The following is a 6000-nucleotide window of genomic DNA, read 5'->3' on the forward strand; positions in this document are numbered from 1 at the left end:
AGCTTTCAAATGGGGGTTACTGACCCCCGCAGCCCAAAAAAACTATTGTTCTGTGAGGTTACAGTTTTATTTTTATTGTTATTTCTTTTAACTTTTTTAGTCCTCTCCTATTCATTTACCATCCTCTCATTCAAACTTCTCCCTGGTCACTATGGTAATTTGGACCCTAGCAACCAGATTTTATTATTATTAACATTTATTTATAAAGCTCCAACATATTCGGCAGTGCTGTACAACCAGATAGCTGCTGAAACTCCAAACCGTAAAGCTGCTGAACAAAAATTGAAATAAATAAAAAAACTATAAATATGAAGACCAAATGCAAATTGCCTCAGAATATTACGCTGTACATCATACTAAAAGTTAACTCAAAAGTGAACAACCCCTTTAAAGCAGCAATTCAACTTCAACATTATATTGAATTTAAGGTCCATCTGTAAACAAGAGCTGGACAAACTTCAGGAGTTTCTTGAAGCATCCATCCACATAAATATATGAAGGCATAGGAGCAAATACTTGTACGATTTATAAAACCCACATAGAGAGCCAAATTGGGCTGATCCTATCACATGGTAGGCAGGGGGCAGTCAGCCACAGACCACTTACATTGAAAGATGTAACCACTGACACAGACTGAACAAGTGTGGTCAGATATTCATCTTAAAAAATAAAAGTATTACTTTTGCCTTGACCTCCCAAATTATGGCACCACAACTTGCAATTACTTTACTAGTCCATCATGTACAGAGGTTTTAGTATGGATACTCTGCATACATATAATAAATCTGATGCCCATCTGTACAAAAAGTGTGTGTGTATTGTAACATGAATGGCAAAATGGTTTTTACTTGCAGAGTACTTGCAGTGCCTTGGCAAGATAAGGATTAATCACAAATGGAGGACTCAGGCAAAAGTGACACATTTCATGGTATGAATCTGAAAAGACAAAGATCTTGTTTCCAGTTTCTCAAAACTTATTTCCAGGTTTTTCAGAGTAGAGATAAAAGCTAAATGAATCAAATGAATGCTCAAGTATGTTTAGCATACACAGCAGCTCATTTTGAGTGGCACTATTCACAGAAACCTTAGGCTGTTTGCAACACAAAAGAAAAAAAAATCACAGCTTTTACCACACTGCAAACAGCAGCAACTTTAACACATCTGTGCAAATGGATATTTGTGACAGATAGCATGTACAACACTGGCCAGATACATAACTTCATATCACTAAATGTCACTCAATGACTACAAAATAACTTTATAGACCTTGTTCAAAATGTGCACACTGTAGAACAGAACGCAAACCTTGAAAACATACCCGTCAATAACCCCACATCTTCTATCTGGCAGCAGATACATGTATTGTTCAAAAAAAAGGGGGGCGACTGGTGTTACTTGTTGCACATACTCATGAAGGTATTACATATGGAAAGGTCCATGGTAAACTTATTCTTTATTTGAAACCATGATAAAACCAAATTTGACAAATGCAAAATCCCACAGGGGTCCGCATGTGTTTCATGGTTAAAAACAAATTAGGCAGAAAAAAAATATACACACTCCAAAAACATACAGGCAGATCAACTGGATTCTGATGAAACTGACCAAAGTGTGTGTGTGAATGTGATAGGGCTTTAGACTGTAAACTCCACTGGCACAGGGACCAATGTGAATAATGGTAAACCTTTGCACAAATATGTTGCTGTCATATATATATAAAGGATAATAATAATAATAATAATGATGATGATAACAACTCACAACAACTTCCACCATCCTTAGCTGTCATTTCTGGGGAAACACTATTTAAGTGCATCTAAAGGTAATTAGTTTTTTAAAAATATATTTTAACGTTGATTTCTTCTTTAAGGGGATAGCTCCAACAACAAAAAATGCCTAACAAATCACAGTCAAAAATAGGTAAAAAACATGAGTTTTAATTAAATAATGACTAAGGTCACAATTTTTTAGATCCTCAAGGTGTCATTAAAATTTAAACACTTTAAATGACTTTTTTTCATAGTATATATTCGTTATTTTTCTTTAAGAAAGAGAAATTCCACTATATATTAAAAGGTGATTAGTAACAGAGAAACTATTTTGCTCCATTCCAGGACAAGAAAAAGCCATTTCTAACCCCCCCCCCCCCCCCCCAGTCACACGTGCTCACTGCAGACCTTGCAGCTCAATGTGTCTTTTGTCTGAAGACTGGTGTTTCAACATCCTAGTCTTGAACAGAAGAGGGAGGGGGAAGAAAAAAAGGTCAGCTCAAGTCTCCTGTCATTCATAAACCTAAATCAGTCCACAGGCCAACATCAACCCCTCCTCTAGAAAAGATTGATGCCACAATAAAAAAAAAAAAAAATCGCCCACCCTAGTCTGCCTCCAACAAAAAGGGGGGTAGTACCAGACTAAAGCCATGTCCATGCTTCTTTACAGCAATATACAGGGGCTTATAGTGCTTAGCTGCACAAACAAAACCCCTACCACACCCCACTTCAACGTGCATATAAGAAAATAAACAAACAAACAGCACAACATTTAAGCTGGACTAACTTTGAAGAGGCTAAAAAAACCTAGCAATATACATACATTCCTCATCAAAAAAGGATAAGATCAGCCCCATTTAATTAAAAAAATAATAATATCAATAACAACAGTATGTTGTTGGGTATGTAACAATATCACATTACTTTTTGTAACTTGGTTGCTTTCACTAGCAAATTAAAACTTCACCAATTATTGGTCAAACATTGTTTAGCAGCAAGGAAAGGTGAAAAGCCACAACACATTTATCATAAATGATTTCTAAACACAACAAATCTGTTATGCACTGTACTGCAGGACCCTTTTAATGCAAAAGGGTTAAACATCTCATTAACTCATCATTTGCCATTACCAGGAACAGTGTGCCACCTACATAGTAACTGCACATATACCATTTAAACATTAACCTTTCATTTACCAAGACCAAAATTATTTCTAAAGCTCATGTACGAACATAAACCCTCAATGTTTTCAAATCAGTTGTCCTGATATTGTATTCTAGCCAGGACAGAAAAAAACATTAAAGGTTATATGCATTCTGCTTTCGTGGGACTTAGCAGCTATATTCAGCTTTATAAATGTCCTTTTTATGTCAAAAAGACTGTATAGGTAGCACCCAAGGAAAAAATTGGTTATTCACATTCACCGCTCTCATGCCATCTCTTAGGAAACCTCTGAAAGAGCATTTGTTCAGGCTGCCAAGTTAAATCCTCCTTTCTCATGTCAAGGCTTTGAAAAAGCAGTCAGAACACCAGCTACAGCGAGGTCTGCTGAACTAAATAGAGAAAAAGCGGTTCCTTTGGCAGTACAAAACCATTAAGCCTTTTGCAGATTATGAACTGAAGCACAATAATATACAACGTTCACAGCCAGGCAGTAATGCTACATTTGTCTCTAACATGGGTATTCCCCATTAGGCATGGGTTTTAGTATGTTTCAGTCAGGCTCCTAAATATACATAATGTAGGAGCAGCAGCATATTTTGTTTTGGTGAAGCCTATATCCTTACATAAACATTCATAATTGAGATAAAAGGAAAAAAGGACTTCGTTAGCATCAATTATGTTGAGACAAAAGGAAAATTACTTTTTAAATTTGGGGATGTCCAAGCTGCTTCTCTCCCAATCTGAATACAGTACCCATTACTCTAGCCTTTGGCTATAAGGGAATTCTATACTTCAACAAAACCTAGTTGGGTGCCCCTAACAAAGCTGTTTTGTGTGTGCATAAAAGTATAATAAAAATATTACTGAATGGTTTTCAAAATCAAGCAGCATATTACAATTCAGTGATGACTGCATATAAATAATCCACAAAGGTTTGATGTTTAAAACGTAGGATCAGGAAAAGTCAGAACTTCCAAATAAAAATTCTGCTCCCTTAATCAATTTGTTTCCCACTAAACAGAACATATGAAATATTACCCCTGAATAAGGCATAAAGTTAAACCAGGCTAATTGGTACAGTATAACATCACACAAATCATGCTAAAAACCCAGCCAGTCTGCTCTGGCTGTACAACAACTGAAGGAACACATTACTAATACTGAAGCAACTGAATGGTTTATCCACATTCACTTGGGGGGGAGGGTATGAGGAAACTCTATGTTGCTACATATACAGAGAATGGATTGGGAAGAATGGGTTAAATAAAGTCAGCTAATTGCTGTACACAATGAATAGGGGAGTGATGTGAACCTACAACTGGTTTTGTAAAACAAAAAGTTATGCACCACAAACAAGAATATCTCTCTTTAACTTTTGGAATCATATGAGCAATTCTGTATCTGCCGCCAACAAACACTCATATGAGAAAGAAACACGCACACATTCTTTGAGCATTTTAAGAGTATTTCTTCAGGCAGCAATCTTACACTGCTAGAGATCCCTCCCCCTTTAGAGTTAGGAGTCCCTTTTGAAAGTCTTTTTTTTTTTGTACTTCTGTGGTAGCTTCCTAGGACAGATGCACATAAAATACAGGGAACAAAAAGAAGGGCTAACTTTTTATAATGGCATTCTACAATGTGCATCAGACACATTACAGATAGGCCTTTGGTGGCATGTTTCTTAAACCCCATATCATTTTTTTCAAGGGCGACGCTGACAGTTCTTTTATTAACTAAAGGCCAAACAGTTAGCCTCCAGCAGTTGTAAAACTACAACTCCCAGCATTCCCATGAAAGCCTTCAGCTGGTGTAAATGAAAACTTTAAAACAGTTGGAGGGCTGTAGGATAAACATCTCTAGATGCTGCAAGCAAGCAGATAAGTAGTAATCAATTAATACAGTACACATGAAATTCAACATATTTAAAACTAAATGTCAAACGTGTTGTGTTAAAATAACTTCAAACAGAATGCTGGTGCATCATAGCTACATTAATATTTCTGAAGCATAAGATTATGAAGAATACTAATTACTAACAGATTTCTAAGGGGACTGAGAGCAGGGAAAGGGTTAACTCATGCAAACAATCTGAAATGTAAACAATGTGATCACGTCTATACCCAGTTTATACAGAAACAGCTGAATAAGAATCTCTGGACTGTGGAGCTCACATTCTACTGCTGTGTGAGTGAACCATGAAGCAATACACTGTACCTTGCAATGGAACCTACAGAGACTGCAGGGTTATACAGTCCAACAGCAGAAGCAGTAGCAGGAGGCAAATGGAGAGCAGAGATGGGGTGACCTTATTCAGACTGGGGAAAAGCAGACACGCTTCCTTTCTTGACCAAAACCAAACCTCCTCTTCCCGCAAACACAACATAAAGGCAGCGACCCGCGGGTCTGGCCATGAAAAAAGCCTAATCACCTCCTGGTCCCACATAAACACATTTCCTCACAGAAATCCTTCCCACATCCTAGGAAACAGCCCTTCACTCCACGCTCCATTGTTTGCGTGAATCTCATTGAGAAAGCAAAACCTTAAACGGAGGTGTGAAAGGCGATATTAAACTTACCAGCAGAATCCGAGGCAGTCTGGCAGCTCGGCAAATCAACAATATCCTATTCTCTAAGGTAGATTTCAGCCTTGCACGGTTCTCCCTTTATTTCTGCCGTTTTTCCGTCTCTTTTTTTAGCCCTCAGACAGTAAAAAGGAGCTCAGTGTTAGTGGGTGAGTAAGTGAATCAACTAGCAGAGAGCACAGTAAGTTGAAGTGTCAAATTACATAGCCTATTCTATTACCATGCTTGCTGGCGAACAGGAAAATCTGTTCCAGATTTCGTTGCGGCTGGAGCCGACTCGAGAGAAAGACATGTTCCTTGCCTGGAGAAGGATTGCACAAGAGGATTGCACATGTAAAGAAACATGCTGGCTGCTCCCAGCTGTAAACAAATAATAGGATGTTTTCTTTTTGTGTAAGTGCATCCCTCCTCCCTGCACACACAGTGGCTGTATAGCTGGGCAAATGAATTCATGCCCTTGAAACAATTTAAAGAGAAAGTACAAG

At 37.7% G+C, this 6000-nt stretch overlaps 1 protein-coding gene across 18 annotated transcripts in view; it reads right to left on the minus strand.

Annotated features, from left to right (window-relative positions):
- Positions 1-5754, minus strand: part of zmiz1 (zinc finger, MIZ-type containing 1) — a 227222-nt gene extending 221468 nt beyond the window's left edge. For 10 of the 18 annotated variants that reach the window (XM_031904888.1, XM_012966213.3, XM_012966212.3 and 7 more), the window contains exon 1: positions 5510-5699. The gene's annotated coding sequence lies outside the window, so the exon portion shown is untranslated. Of the gene's footprint in view, positions 1-5147; positions 5408-5509; positions 5701-5735 lie in introns of those variants that run through there. The other 8 variants (XM_031904897.1, XM_031904894.1, XM_031904896.1 and 5 more) reach the window with 4 other exon arrangements.
- Positions 5755-6000: the final 246 nt, after the last annotated feature.

This window comes from Xenopus tropicalis, chromosome 7 (genome assembly GCF_000004195.4).
Source record: "Xenopus tropicalis strain Nigerian chromosome 7, UCB_Xtro_10.0, whole genome shotgun sequence".
NCBI classification, from domain to species: domain Eukaryota; kingdom Metazoa; phylum Chordata; class Amphibia; order Anura; family Pipidae; genus Xenopus; species Xenopus tropicalis.